This window comes from Anopheles stephensi, unplaced genomic scaffold (assembly GCF_013141755.1).
Source record: "Anopheles stephensi strain Indian unplaced genomic scaffold, UCI_ANSTEP_V1.0 ucontig420, whole genome shotgun sequence".
Classification (NCBI taxonomy): Eukaryota; Metazoa; Arthropoda; class Insecta; order Diptera; family Culicidae; genus Anopheles; species Anopheles stephensi.
Window position 1 is genome coordinate 5,579 of NW_023405370.1, and position 22,007 is coordinate 27,585.

The 22,007-nt window shown below is 48.7% G+C and overlaps 5 long non-coding RNA genes across 5 annotated transcripts; all 5 read left to right on the plus strand.

The window, feature by feature from the left end:
• Positions 1–3,068: 3,068 nt before the first annotated feature.
• LOC118516949 lies at positions 3,069–3,332 on the plus strand. The gene is made up of 3 exons (XR_004908187.1): positions 3,069–3,111; positions 3,168–3,246; positions 3,314–3,332. It is a non-coding gene; the product is annotated as an uncharacterized LOC118516949 (long non-coding RNA).
• Positions 3,333–7,719: 4,387 nt separating this feature from the next.
• Positions 7,720–7,983, plus strand: LOC118516950. The gene is made up of 3 exons (XR_004908188.1): positions 7,720–7,762; positions 7,819–7,897; positions 7,965–7,983. It is a non-coding gene; the product is annotated as an uncharacterized LOC118516950 (long non-coding RNA).
• Positions 7,984–12,370: 4,387 nt separating this feature from the next.
• Positions 12,371–12,634, plus strand: LOC118516938. The gene is made up of 3 exons (XR_004908176.1): positions 12,371–12,413; positions 12,470–12,548; positions 12,616–12,634. It is a non-coding gene; the product is annotated as an uncharacterized LOC118516938 (long non-coding RNA).
• Positions 12,635–16,927: 4,293 nt separating this feature from the next.
• Positions 16,928–17,191, plus strand: LOC118516940. Its single transcript, XR_004908178.1, has 3 exons — positions 16,928–16,970; positions 17,027–17,105; positions 17,173–17,191. It is a non-coding gene; the product is annotated as an uncharacterized LOC118516940 (long non-coding RNA).
• Positions 17,192–21,484: 4,293 nt separating this feature from the next.
• Positions 21,485–21,748, plus strand: LOC118516942. Its single transcript, XR_004908180.1, has 3 exons — positions 21,485–21,527; positions 21,584–21,662; positions 21,730–21,748. It is a non-coding gene; the product is annotated as an uncharacterized LOC118516942 (long non-coding RNA).
• Positions 21,749–22,007: the final 259 nt, after the last annotated feature.

Genomic DNA, 22,007 nt, shown 5'->3' on the forward strand with positions numbered 1-22,007 from the left:
AACCAGATCACTCCCATTGGCACTCCTTTTGCCCCCGGCCCCGTCGTTTTTAGTCCCCCGTGGGGGTAGTTGTGAAAAAATCACGAATTTTCAACACTGCCGCATAGACGCACGCCCATACAAACCTGGCCGCGTTGATCGGGCCCTTCTCAGGCGGCGTGCAGTACTGGCAGCTGTGCGCGCTGTACAAGCCATCATTCCCACTGGCGCACCTTTTCCCAGCATCGCGAATCACCGGCGTCGTTGTTAGTTTCGCCTCACAGTAGTGCGCCAAACACGCGCGCACCCAGCACTGCACTATAAACGCACCGCATTCATACTGGCCCGGCAACGCGGTCGCTTCTCGCACAATGTTTGAATATCGAACGGTGCAAGGTAATGAATTGTATGGGTGTAAATAAACAAATGATGTGTGTGCGTGTGTGTGTGTGTGTGTGTGTGTGTGTGTGTGCGTCATGTGTAAGTTGTGTTCGTTGCGCAGTGCTGTCTGCCCAGCACTGTGTATTGCCCAGGTGCCCATATACTGCTACGGGTAAAACCCAGTCAAGGAACCCTCTTCTGGGTGGTGGTGGTTGATGAAGTTTGTGAAGCAATTTTATTCGATCCTTCGATACAATCTCAAAACTGTGTACAATTATCAGACCAAACCATGTGTGTTGTGTTGTTCACGGGCAAAGCTGGTCCCTGAAATGCGGAATGGGAATGCGAATGGGAAGAAAACAAAAGTAAGCTTTAGATAGAAATAAAACTACATTTCTATGTAATTGAAACAGTGGCCGTGCAGTGGCTATTTATTGTTTATTTTAAATGCGTAATGGTCTAACGTAATGGTAAAGTAATCCTCCTTGGCCACCTCGTTCTCGTTGGTCGTTGGTCGTTGGCTATTCATGTGCCGAGCGCATGCGTCGTACCGTGGTCCAAAATCTAGCCGGATCTAGCACATTGAGCGGGTGCTGCGCTCGGTGGTATACCGGCGCGCTCTTCGGTCCTAGCATTTCGTCATCGTCCAAAAGCAAATGTGGAGCCAGCACCAAAAACAGCTGTTCAGCCCACCCTGGCAGGCGACAGCTGGCAAAGGCTAACTGCCAACATGGTAGCCCGAGATGCTCGATGCTCATGTGTAAGTATGTCGTAAAGGAGTCCGCCAACAGTGTCCACTTCCACGATCCCACTTCCAACAAATAAATTTCCGGACGGGTTGTAACATTTGTCTTGTACACGAGCAAAACGAAACCCCTGTCACCTATGCGCTCGAGCTCGAAAACAGTTCCCGGTCCTTTCAGTTCGAGGTTCTGGATGTGCGTCAATTTAGGTATGTAGAGATGGCCTACACGTAATTTTGCGCGCTTCGAATAGTTGTACGTCCAGCTCGTGTGCATCCCATCGGTCGACATGTAAAAACGCTTCATGTCGTCCGGCATAAAAACGAAGTTCTTGTATTCCCAAACCCTTAAATCTGCCGCTGTGCATGGTCCGTTGTCATCTGATGTCACGTTACTCACTCGTGGCAGCTCGTTCAGTTTTTTCTTCAATTCAAACGTCAGTTTCTCCAGGTGCAACGTATCGTTGCGACGGTTTCCGATCTTACGGCTGGCCATTTTCGATAAAATATGTTGCTGATATGAGACACAGTGGAAAAAGCGTCTGTTACACACGTCAGCTTGCTAAATAATGGTTTCAACGCATGCCTGACTTTTACTTATTAATTATTCCTATGGATGGTAGCAATGTGTGCTGAGATGTGTTTTCAATTCACACTGTTATTATCTAATGTTGTCTAGTAGGCATACAGCGATTTGCCGTGTTTCTCATGTTTTCAATTTAGTGTTTCGTGTTCCTTGTGCCGGCCTCGCATTCGCCCGTTACACACAGTGTTTGAAAGTGTATACTCGACGTTAATTCGACGTCTTTGCGTTGAAAACACCACAGGCGGGCGGCCTGCCCCCCGGACAGAATTCGGAGGCTTCCTGTTACCTCCGCTCGATCCAGTTACCAAATACACGAAAGAAAGCTCGCGCGAGTGATTTGTGTTTGCTGTGCACATCCTGCCAGGCTTACCAATGCGCGTGTGCTGAGTCTCTCCAGCATCCAGGACTGCCTGAGATGCGTGCAAGTGGCCATCGCGTGATGGAGAGTGTTTCGTGCGCGTGGATGTCTGCCGGTCTGCCGGGGGGCAGTGTGTTGTAATTGTTGTTTCACACGCTCTTCTGCTAGACGATACTTCTGGATGCTGAATGCGCGGTACGTCCAGTGCATACGTTGGGTGAGTAGTTTCGCATTCCGGTAACGATGACGGTAACATCAACCACCGTGTTCCGGACACCAACGGATGTGCTTGATTATACTCACGGTGATGTTTTTTTTTTTTTTTTTGCTCCGTCGCAGGAACGCACAGGAACGGAACATCTAGCCGTCGTTTGACGATGTACGAAACAAGGATTTGGGCATCGGGTAAGAGCGCACATACCGTTCACTTTCGCAAATTCAGCCAAATACTGTCACACGTTCTTAACCACTGTCCGTTTGTTGCAGCTCCCGATTGCAGCCCCGCCACGCGTCCAGGAAGTGGTCCGAGAATCAATATAGTGCTGGAACGCTCTCCTGAAGACACCGGTGTTGAAACGCGGTTGAATTTTTTAGAAATCTTTAATGCAGAGAGAAATCAAAAAATTAGTAAAAAATTAGTTCGTCGTTTCAACCTCGTTTCCAGACTGCTCTTGCTCATTCCCGTCGGGTAGACGCGAGCTCCCTTTTTCCGATCTTTCCTCTTCTTTCTTGTGTTCCTTTGCTTTCCAACATTGTCCCCCCAAGTGCGCCACGGTTAAATATATTTGTTAGGCGATAATAAACACCTCAATGCTAAAAGGTTTATAAATTACCGACTTTATAAACCCGATCTTCGTGATGACACACCTTTCTTTCGCGATTGTACAAACCGTGGCTTCACGTCCCATCTTCTGTCAGTTGCCTCGTGTGTGTGTGCGTTTGTTTGTTTGTTTATTTGCTTGCTTGCTGTTTGTTACTTTCGCTATATTCTGTATTCGACTCTTGCCGTGCGGTTTTCTACTAAGCTGATACATCTAAGACTGCTAATTTGTGTGCGGGTCTAACGTAAGTTCCACTGCTCGTTTGTACCGTGGCTTGCCTAACTTGACCGTCCTTTCCAGGTATTATTGAGACAATTCGTCCTTTTGGCGTGTTATTCGTGTTATAGGGTCGGCCAGTCCGTCGTTCAGGGGCACGTAGGTAAGTGGTCTCGAATTAAGGGTGAGTTCGATCTCCGTGAACGTTGACAGCATTACTTCATCCGTAGGGCGCTTGGGGAACACGAACTGATTCAGTACCTTCTTCACGGAACGTACCAAACGCTCCCAGCAGCCGCCAAAGTGAGGCGCCAGTATGCATGACGCTGTGTTGAGGGACGCCGCTATCTCGAGATGTACAGCTCTCGACGTGAAGCAGAGAAAACGGGCCGAAGTAGTCGATCCCTGTGAAGGAAAAGGCACGTTAATAAAATGCGGTTCTTTGTTGTGGTAAATTACCCATTAGCGGTGGCTCCGGTCGCGCGTTGTTCACTTTGCACCACTGACAATCTCTCCTAACGCGTCGATATTCCCCCAGCAGTTTAGGGATGTGGTACCGCATCCTTAATTCGCTCAAAACCGTGTTGTGGTTGCCGTGTTTGTACCTTTCGTGGTGCTCCCGAATAATGAGATCGGTTCCGTAGTCTCGCCGAGGAAGGATGATCGGGTTCCGTGAGAAATTGTTGATGCCTACGCATTCCGTCAAACGTCCCCCCACTCTCAGGATCCTGTGGTCGTTCAGAATAGGCGAGAGCTTATAGATGCTGCTTTTCTTCTCGACCCCCCTTTTCCACGGGTGCTTTTGCGGGGTCTGTTTGCGCAAGCTGACGATTTCGCTGTTGTAGGCCCTTCCTGCATTGAATCAACCACCTTGCGTGAATTGGACGCCCAATTCCGTATCTCGAAGCCCCCTTTCGCGTGAATATAGCGAACCGTTTTAGCTTGCTCAGCAGCTTCCTCTTCCGTTTCCACGTTGACAAGCATGTCATCGACATAATGTTCCTCTTCGATGCATTCCACCGCTCGCGGGAAATCCTGCCGGAAACGTGATGCATTTCGGTTTTTCACGAACTGTGCGCTAGTGGGCGAGCATGCTGCACCAAACGTCATAACGGTAACCACGTAAACAGCAGGTTCGCCTCGAAGGTCGTCCCAGAATATCATTTGGCTGCGTTGGTCGTCCTTCTTCATTCCTACTCGATGGAACATCTCGCGAATATCACCGACGCTACAGCGGCGCTGGTCTTCACATGGCATGGCCGGGATTCAAATCCCCATGAGCAGTCATACAGCTTTTTGATGAAACTTTCGTTTTGTTTTTTTTTTTTATGTGGAGTTTCTGTTTTCCAGTCGTTTTAGCATAATTTGTGGCCGACCTTTTACCCGACGTTTAATGCGTTCGCGCATTTTCGCCTCGAGGACGCGTTTATTTAGACCAACGACGACGGTTTTGAGACGATAAGTGTCATCGTTTTTTTTTTAAACTATGTCGTCGCCTATGAACATGCACATTGTAATATTATTGTACCGGCACCAGTGATGGCACCGACGTACGCGTTGTACAAACAACCAGATCACTCCCATTGGCACTCCTTTTGCCCCCGGCCCCGTCGTTTTTAGTCCCCCGTGGGGGTAGTTGTGAAAAAATCACGAATTTTCAACACTGCCGCATAGACGCACGCCCATACAAACCTGGCCGCGTTGATCGGGCCCTTCTCAGGCGGCGTGCAGTACTGGCAGCTGTGCGCGCTGTACAAGCCATCATTCCCACTGGCGCACCTTTTCCCAGCATCGCGAATCACCGGCGTCGTTGTTAGTTTCGCCTCACAGTAGTGCGCCAAACACGCGCGCACCCAGCACTGCACTATAAACGCACCGCATTCATACTGGCCCGGCAACGCGGTCGCTTCTCGCACAATGTTTGAATATCGAACGGTGCAAGGTAATGAATTGTATGGGTGTAAATAAACAAATGATGTGTGTGCGTGTGTGTGTGTGTGTGTGTGTGTGTGTGTGTGTGCGTCATGTGTAAGTTGTGTTCGTTGCGCAGTGCTGTCTGCCCAGCACTGTGTATTGCCCAGGTGCCCATATACTGCTACGGGTAAAACCCAGTCAAGGAACCCTCTTCTGGGTGGTGGTGGTTGATGAAGTTTGTGAAGCAATTTTATTCGATCCTTCGATACAATCTCAAAACTGTGTACAATTATCAGACCAAACCATGTGTGTTGTGTTGTTCACGGGCAAAGCTGGTCCCTGAAATGCGGAATGGGAATGCGAATGGGAAGAAAACAAAAGTAAGCTTTAGATAGAAATAAAACTACATTTCTATGTAATTGAAACAGTGGCCGTGCAGTGGCTATTTATTGTTTATTTTAAATGCGTAATGGTCTAACGTAATGGTAAAGTAATCCTCCTTGGCCACCTCGTTCTCGTTGGTCGTTGGTCGTTGGCTATTCATGTGCCGAGCGCATGCGTCGTACCGTGGTCCAAAATCTAGCCGGATCTAGCACATTGAGCGGGTGCTGCGCTCGGTGGTATACCGGCGCGCTCTTCGGTCCTAGCATTTCGTCATCGTCCAAAAGCAAATGTGGAGCCAGCACCAAAAACAGCTGTTCAGCCCACCCTGGCAGGCGACAGCTGGCAAAGGCTAACTGCCAACATGGTAGCCCGAGATGCTCGATGCTCATGTGTAAGTATGTCGTAAAGGAGTCCGCCAACAGTGTCCACTTCCACGATCCCACTTCCAACAAATAAATTTCCGGACGGGTTGTAACATTTGTCTTGTACACGAGCAAAACGAAACCCCTGTCACCTATGCGCTCGAGCTCGAAAACAGTTCCCGGTCCTTTCAGTTCGAGGTTCTGGATGTGCGTCAATTTAGGTATGTAGAGATGGCCTACACGTAATTTTGCGCGCTTCGAATAGTTGTACGTCCAGCTCGTGTGCATCCCATCGGTCGACATGTAAAAACGCTTCATGTCGTCCGGCATAAAAACGAAGTTCTTGTATTCCCAAACCCTTAAATCTGCCGCTGTGCATGGTCCGTTGTCATCTGATGTCACGTTGCTCACTCGTGGCAGCTCGTTCAGTTTTTTCTTCAATTCAAACGTCAGTTTCTCCAGGTGCAACGTATCGTTGCGACGGTTTCCGATCTTACGGCTGGCCATTTTCGATAAAATATGTTGCTGATATGAGACACAGTGGAAAAAGCGTCTGTTACACACGTCAGCTTGCTAAATAATGGTTTCAACGCATGCCTGACTTTTACTTATTAATTATTCCTATGGATGGTAGCAATGTGTGCTGAGATGTGTTTTCAATTCACACTGTTATTATCTAATGTTGTCTAGTAGGCATACAGCGATTTGCCGTGTTTCTCATGTTTTCAATTTAGTGTTTCGTGTTCCTTGTGCCGGCCTCGCATTCGCCCGTTACACACAGTGTTTGAAAGTGTATACTCGACGTTAATTCGACGTCTTTGCGTTGAAAACACCACAGGCGGGCGGCCTGCCCCCCGGACAGAATTCGGAGGCTTCCTGTTACCTCCGCTCGATCCAGTTACCAAATACACGAAAGAAAGCTCGCGCGAGTGATTTGTGTTTGCTGTGCACATCCTGCCAGGCTTACCAATGCGCGTGTGCTGAGTCTCTCCAGCATCCAGGACTGCCTGAGATGCGTGCAAGTGGCCATCGCGTGATGGAGAGTGTTTCGTGCGCGTGGATGTCTGCCGGTCTGCCGGGGGGCAGTGTGTTGTAATTGTTGTTTCACACGCTCTTCTGCTAGACGATACTTCTGGATGCTGAATGCGCGGTACGTCCAGTGCATACGTTGGGTGAGTAGTTTCGCATTCCGGTAACGATGACGGTAACATCAACCACCGTGTTCCGGACACCAACGGATGTGCTTGATTATACTCACGGTGATGTTTTTTTTTTTTTTTTGCTCCGTCGCAGGAACGCACAGGAACGGAACATCTAGCCGTCGTTTGACGATGTACGAAACAAGGATTTGGGCATCGGGTAAGAGCGCACATACCGTTCACTTTCGCAAATTCAGCCAAATACTGTCACACGTTCTTAACCACTGTCCGTTTGTTGCAGCTCCCGATTGCAGCCCCGCCACGCGTCCAGGAAGTGGTCCGAGAATCAATATAGTGCTGGAACGCTCTCCTGAAGACACCGGTGTTGAAACGCGGTTGAATTTTTTAGAAATCTTTAATGCAGAGAGAAATCAAAAAATTAGTAAAAAATTAGTTCGTCGTTTCAACCTCGTTTCCAGACTGCTCTTGCTCATTCCCGTCGGGTAGACGCGAGCTCCCTTTTTCCGATCTTTCCTCTTCTTTCTTGTGTTCCTTTGCTTTCCAACATTGTCCCCCCAAGTGCGCCACGGTTAAATATATTTGTTAGGCGATAATAAACACCTCAATGCTAAAAGGTTTATAAATTACCGACTTTATAAACCCGATCTTCGTGATGACACACCTTTCTTTCGCGATTGTACAAACCGTGGCTTCACGTCCCATCTTCTGTCAGTTGCCTCGTGTGTGTGTGCGTTTGTTTGTTTGTTTATTTGCTTGCTTGCTGTTTGTTACTTTCGCTATATTCTGTATTCGACTCTTGCCGTGCGGTTTTCTACTAAGCTGATACATCTAAGACTGCTAATTTGTGTGCGGGTCTAACGTAAGTTCCACTGCTCGTTTGTACCGTGGCTTGCCTAACTTGACCGTCCTTTCCAGGTATTATTGAGACAATTCGTCCTTTTGGCGTGTTATTCGTGTTATAGGGTCGGCCAGTCCGTCGTTCAGGGGCACGTAGGTAAGTGGTCTCGAATTAAGGGTGAGTTCGATCTCCGTGAACGTTGACAGCATTACTTCATCCGTAGGGCGCTTGGGGAACACGAACTGATTCAGTACCTTCTTCACGGAACGTACCAAACGCTCCCAGCAGCCGCCAAAGTGAGGCGCCAGTATGCATGACGCTGTGTTGAGGGACGCCGCTATCTCGAGATGTACAGCTCTCGACGTGAAGCAGAGAAAACGGGCCGAAGTAGTCGATCCCTGTGAAGGAAAAGGCACGTTAATAAAATGCGGTTCTTTGTTGTGGTAAATTACCCATTAGCGGTGGCTCCGGTCGCGCGTTGTTCACTTTGCACCACTGACAATCTCTCCTAACGCGTCGATATTCCCCCAGCAGTTTAGGGATGTGGTACCGCATCCTTAATTCGCTCAAAACCGTGTTGTGGTTGCCGTGTTTGTACCTTTCGTGGTGCTCCCGAATAATGAGATCGGTTCCGTAGTCTCGCCGAGGAAGGATGATCGGGTTCCGTGAGAAATTGTTGATGCCTACGCATTCCGTCAAACGTCCCCCCACTCTCAGGATCCTGTGGTCGTTCAGAATAGGCGAGAGCTTATAGATGCTGCTTTTCTTCTCGACCCCCCTTTTCCACGGGTGCTTTTGCGGGGTCTGTTTGCGCAAGCTGACGATTTCGCTGTTGTAGGCCCTTCCTGCATTGAATCAACCACCTTGCGTGAATTGGACGCCCAATTCCGTATCTCGAAGCCCCCTTTCGCGTGAATATAGCGAACCGTTTTAGCTTGCTCAGCAGCTTCCTCTTCCGTTTCCACGTTGACAAGCATGTCATCGACATAATGTTCCTCTTCGATGCATTCCACCGCTCGCGGGAAATCCTGCCGGAAACGTGATGCATTTCGGTTTTTCACGAACTGTGCGCTAGTGGGCGAGCATGCTGCACCAAACGTCATAACGGTAACCACGTAAACAGCAGGTTCGCCTCGAAGGTCGTCCCAGAATATCATTTGGCTGCGTTGGTCGTCCTTCTTCATTCCTACTCGATGGAACATCTCGCGAATATCACCGACGCTACAGCGGCGCTGGTCTTCACATGGCATGGCCGGGATTCAAATCCCCATGAGCAGTCATGCAGCTTTTTGATGAAACTTTCGTTTTGTTTTTTTTTTTTTTATGTGGAGTTTCTGTTTTCCAGTCGTTTTAGCATAATTTGTGGCCGACCTTTTACCCGACGTTTAATGCGTTCGCGCATTTTCGCCTCGAGGACGCGTTTATTTAGACCAACGACGACGGTTTTGAGACGATAAGTGTCATCGTTTTTTTTTTAAACTATGTCGTCGCCTATGAACATGCACATTGTAATATTATTGTACCGGCACCAGTGATGGCACCGACGTACGCGTTGTACAAACAACCAGATCACTCCCATTGGCACTCCTTTTGCCCCCGGCCCCGTCGTTTTTAGTCCCCCGTGGGGGTAGTTGTGAAAAAATCACGAATTTTCAACACTGCCGCATAGACGCACGCCCATACAAACCTGGCCGCGTTGATCGGGCCCTTCTCAGGCGGCGTGCAGTACTGGCAGCTGTGCGCGCTGTACAAGCCATCATTCCCACTGGCGCACCTTTTCCCAGCATCGCGAATCACCGGCGTCGTTGTTAGTTTCGCCTCACAGTAGTGCGCCAAACACGCGCGCACCCAGCACTGCACTATAAACGCACCGCATTCATACTGGCCCGGCAACGCGGTCGCTTCTCGCACAATGTTTGAATATCGAACGGTGCAAGGTAATGAATTGTATGGGTGTAAATAAACAAATGATGTGTGTGCGTGTGTGTGTGTGTGTGTGTGTGTGTGTGTGTGCGTCATGTACAAGTTGTGTTCGTTGCGCAGTGCTGTCTGCCCAGCACTGTGTATTGCCCAGGTGCCCATATACTGCTACGGGTAAAACCCAGTCAAGGAACCCTCTTCTGGGTGGTGGTGGTTGATGAAGTTTGTGAAGCAATTTTATTCGATCCTTCGATACAATCTCAAAACTGTGTACAATTATCAGACCAAACCATGTGTGTTGTGTTGTTCACGGGCAAAGCTGGTCCCTGGAATGCGGAATGGGAATGCGAATGGGAAGAAAACAAAAGTAAGCTTTAGATAGAAATAAAACTACATTTCTGTGTAATTGAAACAGTGGCCGTGCAGTGACTATTTATTGTTTATTTTAAATGCGTAATGGTCTAACGTAATGGTAAAGTAATCCTCCTTGGCCACCTCGTTCTCGTTCTCGTTGGTCGTTGGCTATTCATGTGCCGAGTGCATGCGTCGTACCGTGGTCCAAAATCTAGCCGGATCTAGCACATTGAGCGGGTGCTGCGCTCGGTGGTATACCGGCGCGCTCTTCGGTCCTAGCATTTCGTCATTGTCCAAAAGCAAATGTGGAGCCAGCACCAAAAACAGCTGTTCAGCCCACCCTGGCAGGCGACAGCTGGCAAAGGCTAACTGCCAACATGGTAGCCCGAGATGCTCGATGCTCATGCGTAAGTATGTCGTAAAGGAGTCCGCCAACAGTGTCCACTTCCACGATCCCACTTCCAACAAATAAATTTCCGGACGGGTTGTAACATTTGTCTTGTACACGAGCAAAACGAAACCCCTGTCACCTATGCGCTCGAGCTCGAAAACAGTTCCCGGTCCTTTCAGTTCGAGGTTCTGGATGTGCGTCAATTTAGGTATGTAGAGGTGGCCTACACGTAATTTTGCGCGCTTCGAATAGTTGTACGTCCAGCTCGTGTGCATCCCATCGGTCGACATGTAAAAACGCTTCATGTCGTCCGGCATAAAAACGAAGTTCTTGTATTCCCAAACCCTTAAATCTGCCGCTGTGCATGGTCCGTTGTCATCTGATGTCACGTTGCTCACTCGTGGCAGCTCGTTCAGTTTTTTCTTCAGTTCAAACGTCAGTTTCTCCAGGTGCAACGTATCGTTGCGACGGTTTCCGATCTTACGGCTGGCCATTTTCGATAAAAAATGTTGCTGATATGAGACACAGTGGAAAAAGCGTCTGTTGCACACGTCAGCTTGCTAAATAATGGTTTCAACGCATGCCTGACTTTTACTTATTAATTATTCCTATGGATGGTTTCCAATGTGTGCTGAGATGTGTTTTCAATTCACACTGTTATTATCTAATGTTGTCTAGTAGGCATACAGAGATTTGCCGTGTTTCTCATGTTTTCAATTAGTGTTTCGTGTTCCGTGTGCCGGCCTCGCATTCGCCCGTTACACACAGTGTTTGAAAGTGTATGCTCGACGTTAATTCGACGTCTTTGCGTTGAAAACACCACAGGCGGGCGGCCTGCCCCCCGGACAGAATTCGGAGGCTTCCTGTTACCTCCGCTCGATCCAGTTACCAAATACACGAAAGAAAGCTCGCGCGAGTGATTTGTGTTTGCTGTGCACATCCTGCCAGGCTTACCAATGCGCGTGTGCTGAGTCTCTCCAGCATCCAGGACTGCCTGAGATGCGTGCAAGTGGCCATCGCGTGATGGAGAGTGTTTCGTGCGCGTGGATGTCTGCCGGTCTGCCGGGGGGCAGTGTGTTGTAATTGTTGTTTCACACGCTCTTCTGCTAGACGATACTTCTGGATGCTGAATGCGCGGTACGTCCAGTGCATACGTTGGGTGAGTAGTTTCGCATTCCGGTAACGATGACGGTAACATCAACCACCGTGTTCCGGACACCAACGGATGTGCTTGATTATACTCACGGTGATGTTTTTTTTTTTTTTTTTGCTCCGTCGCAGGAACGCACAGGAACGGAACATCTAGCCGTCGTTTGACGATGTACGAAACAAGGATTTGGGCATCGGGTAAGAGCGCACATACCGTTCACTTTCGCAAATTCAGCCAAATACTGTCACACGTTCTTAACCACTGTCCGTTTGTTGCAGCTCCCGATTGCAGCCCCGCCACGCGTCCAGGAAGTGGTCCGAGAATCAATATAGTGCTGGAACGCTCTCCTGAAGACACCGGTGTTGAAACGCGGTTGAATTTTTTAGAAATCTTTAATGCAGAGAGAAATCAAAAAATTAGTAAAAAATTAGTTCGTCGTTTCAACCTCGTTTCCAGACTGCTCTTGCTCATTCCCGTCGGGTAGACGCGAGCTCCCTTTTTCCGATCTTTCCTCTTCTTTCTTGTGTTCCTTTGCTTTCCAACATTGTCCCCCCAAGTGCGCCACGGTTAAATATATTTGTTAGGCGATAATAAACACCTCAATGCTAAAAGGTTTATAAATTACCGACTTTATAAACCCGATCTTCGTGATGACACACCTTTCTTTCGCGATTGTACAAACCGTGGCTTCACGTCCCATCTTCTGTCAGTTGCCTCGTGTGTGTGTGCGTTTGTTTGTTTGTTTATTTGCTTGCTTGCTGTTTGTTACTTTCGCTATATTCTGTATTCGACTCTTGCCGTGCGGTTTTCTACTAAGCTGATACATCTAAGACTGCTAATTTGTGTGCGGGTCTAACGTAAGTTCCACTGCTCGTTTGTACCGTGGCTTGCCTAACTTGACCGTCCTTTCCAGGTATTATTGAGACAATTCGTCCTTTTGGCGTGTTATTCGTGTTATAGGGTCGGCCAGTCCGTCGTTCAGGGGCACGTAGGTAAGTGGTCTCGAATTAAGGATGAGTTCGATCTCCGTGAACGTTGACAGCATTACTTCATCCGTAGGGCGCTTGGGGAACACGAACTGATGCAGTACCTTCTTCACGGAACGTACCAAACGCTCCCAGCAGCCGCCAAAGTGAGGCGCCAGTATGCATGACGCTGTGTTGAGGGACGCCGCTATCTCGAGATGTACAGCTCTCGACGTGAAGCAGAGAAAACGGGCCGAAGTAGTCGATCCCTGTGAAGGAAAAGGCACGTTAATAAAATGCGGTTCTTTGTTGTGGTAAATTACCCATTAGCGGTGGCTCCGGTCGCGCGTTGTTCACTTTGCACCACTGACAATCTCTCCTAACGCGTCGATATTCCCCCAGCAGTTTAGGGATGTGGTACCGCATCCTTAATTCGCTCAAAACCGTGTTGTGGTTGCCGTGTTTGTACCTTTCGTGGTGCTCCCGAATAATGAGATCGGTTCCGTAGTCTCGCCGAGGAAGGATGATCGGGTTCCGTGAGGAATTGTTGATGCCTACGCATTCCGTCAAACGTCCCCCCACTCTCAGGATCCCGTGGTCGTTCAGAATAGGCGTAGGCCCTTCCTGCATTGAATCAACCACCTTGCGTGAATTGGACGCCCAATTCCGTATCTCGAAGCCCCCTTTCGCGTGAATATAGCGAACCGTTTTAGCTTGCTCAGTAGCTTCCTCTTCCGTTTCCACGTTGACAAGCATGTCATCGACATAATGTTCCTCTTCGATGCATTCCACCGCTCGCGGGAAATCCTGCCGGAAACGTGATGCATTTCGGTTTTTCACGAACTGTGCGCTAGTGGGCGAGCATGCTGCACCAAACGTCATAACGGTAACCACGTAAACAGCAGGTTCGCCTCGAAGGTCGTCCCAGAATATCATTTGGCTGCGTTGGTCGTCCTTCTTCATTCCTACTCGATGGAACATCTCGCGAATATCACCGACGCTACAGCGGCGCTGGTCTACACATGGCATGGCCGGGATTCAAATCCCCATGAGCAGTCATGCAGCTTTTTGATGAAACTTTCGTTTTGTTTTTTTTTTTTTTATGTGGAGTTTCTGTTTTCCAGTCGTTTTAGCATAATTTGTGGCCGACCTTTTACCCGACGTTTAATGCGTTCGCGCATTTTCGCCTCGAGGACGCGTTTATTTAGACCAACGACGACGGTTTTGAGACGATAAGTGTCATCGTTTTTTTTTTAAACTATGTCGTCGCCTATGAACATGCACATTGTAATATTATTGTACCGGCACCAGTGATGGCACCGACGTACGCGTTGTACAAACAACCAGATCACTCCCATTGGCACTCCTTTTGCCCCCGGCCCCGTCGTTTTTAGTCCCCCGTGGGGGTAGTTGCGAAAAAATCACGAATTTTCAGCACTGCCGCATAGACGCACGCCCATACAAAGCTGGCCGCGTTGATCGGGCCCTTCTCAGGCGGCGAGCAGTACTGGCAGCTGTGCGCGCTGTACAAGCCATCATTTCCACTGGCGCACCTTTTCCCAGCATCGCGAATCACCGGCGTCGTTGTTAGTTTCGCCTCACAGTAGTGCGCCAAACACGCGCGCACCCAGCACTGCACTATAAACGCACGGCATTCATACTGGCCCGGCAATGCGGTCGCTTCTCGCACAATGTTTGAATATCGTACGGTGCAAGGTAATGAATTGTATGGGTGTAAATAAACAAATGATATGTGTGTGTGTGTGTGTGTGCGTGCGTGCGTGCGTGCGTGATGTACAAGTTGTGTTCGTTGCGCAGTGCTGTCTGCCCAGCACTGTGTATTGCCCAGGTGCCCATATACTGCTACGGGTAAAACCCAGTCAAGGAACCCTCTTCTGGGTGGTGGTGGTTGATGAAGTTTGTGAAGCAATTTTATTCGATCCTTCGATACAATCTCAAAACTGTGTACAATTATCAGACCAAACCATGTGTGTTGTGTTGTTCACGGGCAAAGCTGGTCCCTGGAATGCGGAATGGGAATGCGAATGGGAAGAAAACAAAAGTAAGCTTTAGATAGAAATAAAACTACATTTCTGTGTAATTGAAACAGTGGCCGTGCAGTGACTATTTATTGTTTATTTTAAATGCGTAATGGTCTAACGTAATGGTAAAGTAATCCTCCTTGGCCACCTCGTTCTCGTTCTCGTTGGTCGTTGGCTATTCATGTGCCGAGTGCATGCGTCGTACCGTGGTCCAAAATCTAGCCGGATCTAGCACATTGAGCGGGTGCTGCGCTCGGTGGTATACCGGCGCGCTCTTCGGTCCTAGCATTTCGTCATTGTCCAAAAGCAAATGTGGAGCCAGCACCAAAAACAGCTGTTCAGCCCACCCTGGCAGGCGACAGCTGGCAAAGGCTAACTGCCAACATGGTAGCCCGAGATGCTCGATGCTCATGCGTAAGTATGTCGTAAAGGAGTCCGCCAACAGTGTCCACTTCCACGATCCCACTTCCAACAAATAAATTTCCGGACGGGTTGTAACATTTGTCTTGTACACGAGCAAAACGAAACCCCTGTCACCTATGCGCTCGAGCTCGAAAACAGTTCCCGGTCCTTTCAGTTCGAGGTTCTGGATGTGCGTCAATTTAGGTATGTAGAGGTGGCCTACACGTAATTTTGCGCGCTTCGAATAGTTGTACGTCCAGCTCGTGTGCATCCCATCGGTCGACATGTAAAAACGCTTCATGTCGTCCGGCATAAAAACGAAGTTCTTGTATTCCCAAACCCTTAAATCTGCCGCTGTGCATGGTCCGTTGTCATCTGATGTCACGTTGCTCACTCGTGGCAGCTCGTTCAGTTTTTTCTTCAGTTCAAACGTGAGTTTCTCCAGGTGCAACGTATCGTTGCGACGGTTTCCGATCTTACGGCTGGCCATTTTCGATAAAAAATGTTGCTGATATGAGACACAGTGGAAAAAGCGTCTGTTGCACACGTCAGCTTGCTAAATAATGGTTTCAACGCATGCCTGACTTTTACTTATTAATTATTCCTATGGATGGTTTCCAATGTGTGCTGAGATGTGTTTTCAATTCACACTGTTATTATTTAATGTTGTCTAGTAGGCATACAGAGATTTGCCGTGTTTCTCATGTTTTCAATTAAGTGTTTCGTGTTCCGTGTGCCGGCCTCGCATTCGCCCGTTACACACAGTGTTTGAAAGTGTATGCTCGACGTTAATTCGACGTCTTTGCGTTGAAAACACCACAGGCGGGCGGCCTGCCCCCCGGACAGAATTCGGAGGCTTCCTGTTACCTCCGCTCGATCCAGTTACCAAATACACGAAAGAAAGCTCGCGCGAGTGATTTGTGTTTGCTGTGCACATCCTGCCAGGCTTACCAATGCGCGTGTGCTGAGTCTCTCCAGCATCCAGGACTGCCTGAGATGCGTGCAAGTGGCCATCGCGTGATGGAGAGTGTTTCGTGCGCGTGGATGTCTGCCGGTCTGCCGGGGGGCAGTGTGTTGTAATTGTTGTTTCACACGCTCTTCTGCTAGACGATACTTCTGGATGCTGAATGCGCGGTACGTCCAGTGCATACGTTGGGTGAGTAGTTTCGCATTCCGGTAACGATGACGGTAACATCAACCACCGTGTTCCGGACACCAACGGATGTGCTTGATTATACTCACGGTGATGTTTTTTTTTTTTTTTTTTGCTCCGTCGCAGGAACGCACAGGAACGGAACATCTAGCCGTCGTTTGACGATGTACGAAACAAGGATTTGGGCATCGGGTAAGAGCGCACATACCGTTCACTTTCGCAAATTCAGCCAAATACTGTCACACGTTCTTAACCACTGTCCGTTTGTTGCAGCTCCCGATTGCAGCCCCGCCACGCGTCCAGGAAGTGGTCCGAGAATCAATATAGTGCTGGAACGCTCTCCTGAAGACACCGGTGTTGAAACGCGGTTGAATTTTTTAGAAATCTTTAATGCAGAGAGAAATCAAAAAATTAGTAAAAAATTAGTTCGTCGTTTCAACCTCGTTTCCAGACTGCTCTTGCTCATTCCCGTCGGGTAGACGCGAGCTCCCTTTTTCCGATCTTTCCTCTTCTTTCTTGTGTTCCTTTGCTTTCCAACATTGTCCCCCCAAGTGCGCCACGGTTAAATATATTTGTTAGGCGATAATAAACACCTCAATGCTAAAAGGTTTATAAATTACCGACTTTATAAACCCGATCTTCGTGATGACACACCTTTCTTTCGCGATTGTACAAACCGTGGCTTCACGTCCCATCTTCTGTCAGTTGCCTCGTGTGTGTGTGCGTTTGTTTGTTTGTTTATTTGCTTGCTTGCTGTTTGTTACTTTCGCTATATTCTGTATTCGACTCTTGCCGTGCGGTTTTCTACTAAGCTGATACATCTAAGACTGCTAATTTGTGTGCGGGTCTAACGTAAGTTCCACTGCTCGTTTGTACCGTGGCTTGCCTAACTTGACCGTCCTTTCCAGGTATTATTGAGACAATTCGTCCTTTTGGCGTGTTATTCGTGTTATAGGGTCGGCCAGTCCGTCGTTCAGGGGCACGTAGGTAAGTGGTCTCGAATTAAGGATGAGTTCGATCTCCGTGAACGTTGACAGCATTACTTCATCCGTAGGGCGCTTGGGGAACACGAACTGATGCAGTACCTTCTTCACGGAACGTACCAAACGCTCCCAGCAGCCGCCAAAGTGAGGCGCCAGTATGCATGACGCTGTGTTGAGGGACGCCGCTATCTCGAGATGTACAGCTCTCGACGTGAAGCAGAGAAAACGGGCCGAAGTAGTCGATCCCTGTGAAGGAAAAGGCACGTTAATAAAATGCGGTTCTTTGTTGTGGTAAATTACCCATTAGCGGTGGCTCCGGTCGCGCGTTGTTCACTTTGCACCACTGACAATCTCTCCTAACGCGTCGATATTCCCCCAGCAGTTTAGGGATGTGGTACCGCATCCTTAATTCGCTCAAAACCGTGTTGTGGTTGCCGTGTTTGTACCTTTCGTGGTGCTCCCGAATAATGAGATCGGTTCCGTAGTCTCGCCGAGGAAGGATGATCGGGTTCCGTGAGGAATTGTTGATGCCTACGCATTCCGTCAAACGTCCCCCCACTCTCAGGATCCCGTGGTCGTTCAGAATAGGCGTAGGCCCTTCCTGCATTGAATCAACCACCTTGCGTGAATTGGACGCCCAATTCCGTATCTCGAAGCCCCCTTTCGCGTGAATATAGCGAACCGTTTTAGCTTGCTCAGTAGCTTCCTCTTCCGTTTCCACGTTGACAAGCATGTCATCGACATAATGTTCCTCTTCGATGCATTCCACCGCTCGCGGGAAATCCTGCCGGAAACGTGATGCATTTCGGTTTTTCACGAACTGTGCGCTAGTGGGCGAGCATGCTGCACCAAACGTCATAACGGTAACCACGTAAACAGCAGGTTCGCCTCGAAGGTCGTCCCAGAATATCATTTGGCTGCGTTGGTCGTCCTTCTTCATTCCTACTCGATGGAACATCTCGCGAATATCACCGACGCTACAGCGGCGCTGGTCTACACATGGCATGGCCGGGATTCAAATCCCCATGAGCAGTCATGCAGCTTTTTGATGAAACTTTCGTTTTGTTTTTTTTTTTTTTATGTGGAGTTTCTGTTTTCCAGTCGTTTTAGCATAATTTGTGGCCGACCTTTTACCCGACGTTTAATGCGTTCGCGCATTTTCGCCTCGAGGACGCGTTTATTTAGACCAACGACGACGGTTTTGAGACGATAAGTGTCATCGTTTTTTTTTTAAACTATGTCGTCGCCTATGAACATGCACATTGTAATATTATTGTACCGGCACCAGTGATGGCACCGACGTACGCGTTGTACAAACAACCAGATCACTCCCATTGGCACTCCTTTTGCCCCCGGCCCCGTCGTTTTTAGTCCCCCGTGGGGGTAGTTGCGAAAAAATCACGAATTTTCAGCACTGCCGCATAGACGCACGCCCATACAAAGCTGGCCGCGTTGATCGGGCCCTTCTCAGGCGGCGAGCAGTACTGGCAGCTGTGCGCGCTGTACAAGCCATCATTTCCACTGGCGCACCTTTTCCCAGCATCGCGAATCACCGGCGTCGTTGTTAGTTTCGCCTCACAGTAGTGCGCCAAACACGCGCGCACCCAGCACTGCACTATAAACGCACGGCATTCATACTGGCCCGGCAATGCGGTCGCTTCTCGCACAATGTTTGAATATCGTACGGTGCAAGGTAATGAATTGTATGGGTGTAAATAAACAAATGATATGTGTGTGTGTGTGTGTGTGCGTGCGTGCGTGCGTGCGTGATGTACAAGTTGTGTTCGTTGCGCAGTGCTGTCTGCCCAGCACTGTGTATTGCCCAGGTGCCCATATACTGCTACGGGTAAAACCCAGTCAAGGAACCCTCTTCTGGGTGGTGGTGGTTGATGAAGTTTGTGAAGCAATTTTATTCGATCCTTCGATACAATCTCAAAACTGTGTACAATTATCAGACCAAACCATGTGTGTTGTGTTGTTCACGGGCAAAGCTGGTCCCTGGAATGCGGAATGGGAATGCGAATGGGAAGAAAACAAAAGTAAGCTTTAGATAGAAATAAAACTACATTTCTGTGTAATTGAAACAGTGGCCGTGCAGTGACTATTTATTGTTTATTTTAAATGCGTAATGGTCTAACGTAATGGTAAAGTAATCCTCCTTGGCCACCTCGTTCTCGTTCTCGTTGGTCGTTGGCTATTCATGTGCCGAGTGCATGCGTCGTACCGTGGTCCAAAATCTAGCCGGATCTAGCACATTGAGCGGGTGCTGCGCTCGGTGGTATACCGGCGCGCTCTTCGGTCCTAGCATTTCGTCATTGTCCAAAAGCAAATGTGGAGCCAGCACCAAAAACAGCTGTTCAGCCCACCCTGGCAGGCGACAGCTGGCAAAGGCTAACTGCCAACATGGTAGCCCGAGATGCTCGATGCTCATGCGTAAGTATGTCGTAAAGGAGTCCGCCAACAGTGTCCACTTCCACGATCCCACTTCCAACAAATAAATTTCCGGACGGGTTGTAACATTTGTCTTGTACACGAGCAAAACGAAACCCCTGTCACCTATGCGCTCGAGCTCGAAAACAGTTCCCGGTCCTTTCAGTTCGAGGTTCTGGATGTGCGTCAATTTAGGTATGTAGAGGTGGCCTACACGTAATTTTGCGCGCTTCGAATAGTTGTACGTCCAGCTCGTGTGCATCCCATCGGTCGACATGTAAAAACGCTTCATGTCGTCCGGCATAAAAACGAAGTTCTTGTATTCCCAAACCCTTAAATCTGCCGCTGTGCATGGTCCGTTGTCATCTGATGTCACGTTGCTCACTCGTGGCAGCTCGTTCAGTTTTTTCTTCAGTTCAAACGTGAGTTTCTCCAGGTGCAACGTATCGTTGCGACGGTTTCCGATCTTACGGCTGGCCATTTTCGATAAAAAATGTTGCTGATATGAGACACAGTGGAAAAAGCGTCTGTTGCACACGTCAGCTTGCTAAATAATGGTTTCAACGCATGCCTGACTTTTACTTATTAATTATTCCTATGGATGGTTTCCAATGTGTGCTGAGATGTGTTTTCAATTCACACTGTTATTATTTAATGTTGTCTAGTAGGCATACAGAGATTTGCCGTGTTTCTCATGTTTTCAATTAAGTGTTTCGTGTTCCGTGTGCCGGCCTCGCATTCGCCCGTTACACACAGTGTTTGAAAGTGTATGCTCGACGTTAATTCGACGTCTTTGCGTTGAAAACACCACAGGCGGGCGGCCTGCCCCCCGGACAGAATTCGGAGGCTTCCTGTTACCTCCGCTCGATCCAGTTACCAAATACACGAAAGAAAGCTCGCGCGAGTGATTTGTGTTTGCTGTGCACATCCTGCCAGGCTTACCAATGCGCGTGTGCTGAGTCTCTCCAGCATCCAGGACTGCCTGAGATGCGTGCAAGTGGCCATCGCGTGATGGAGAGTGTTTCGTGCGCGTGGATGTCTGCCGGTCTGCCGGGGGGCAGTGTGTTGTAATTGTTGTTTCACACGCTCTTCTGCTAGACGATACTTCTGGATGCTGAATGCGCGGTACGTCCAGTGCATACGTTGGGTGAGTAGTTTCGCATTCCGGTAACGATGACGGTAACATCAACCACCGTGTTCCGGACACCAACGGATGTGCTTGATTATACTCACGGTGATGTTTTTTTTTTTTTTTTTTGCTCCGTCGCAGGAACGCACAGGAACGGAACATCTAGCCGTCGTTTGACGATGTACGAAACAAGGATTTGGGCATCGGGTAAGAGCGCACATACCGTTCACTTTCGCAAATTCAGCCAAATACTGTCACACGTTCTTAACCACTGTCCGTTTGTTGCAGCTCCCGATTGCAGCCCCGCCACGCGTCCAGGAAGTGGTCCGAGAATCAATATAGTGCTGGAACGCTCTCCTGAAGACACCGGTGTTGAAACGCGGTTGAATTTTTTAGAAATCTTTAATGCAGAGAGAAATCAAAAAATTAGTAAAAAATTAGTTCGTCGTTTCAACCTCGTTTCCAGACTGCTCTTGCTCATTCCCGTCGGGTAGACGCGAGCTCCCTTTTTCCGATCTTTCCTCTTCTTTCTTGTGTTCCTTTGCTTTCCAACATTGTCCCCCCAAGTGCGCCACGGTTAAATATATTTGTTAGGCGATAATAAACACCTCAATGCTAAAAGGTTTATAAATTACCGACTTTATAAACCCGATCTTCGTGATGACACACCTTTCTTTCGCGATTGTACAAACCGTGGCTTCACGTCCCATCTTCTGTCAGTTGCCTCGTGTGTGTGTGCGTTTGTTTGTTTGTTTATTTGCTTGCTTGCTGTTTGTTACTTTCGCTATATTCTGTATTCGACTCTTGCCGTGCGGTTTTCTACTAAGCTGATACATCTAAGACTGCTAATTTGTGTGCGGGTCTAACGTAAGTTCCACTGCTCGTTTGTACCGTGGCTTGCCTAACTTGACCGTCCTTTCCAGGTATTATTGAGACAATTCGTCCTTTTGGCGTGTTATTCGTGTTATAGGGTCGGCCAGTCCGTCGTTCAGGGGCACGTAGGTAAGTGGTCTCGAATTAAGGATGAGTTCGATCTCCGTGAACGTTGACAGCATTACTTCATCCGTAGGGCGCTTGGGGAACACGAACTGATGCAGTACCTTCTTCACGGAACGTACCAAACGCTCCCAGCAGCCGCCAAAGTGAGGCGCCAGTATGCATGACGCTGTGTTGAGGGACGCCGCTATCTCGAGATGTACAGCTCTCGACGTGAAGCAGAGAAAACGGGCCGAAGTAGTCGATCCCTGTGAAGGAAAAGGCACGTTAATAAAATGCGGTTCTTTGTTGTGGTAAATTACCCATTAGCGGTGGCTCCGGTCGCGCGTTGTTCACTTTGCACCACTGACA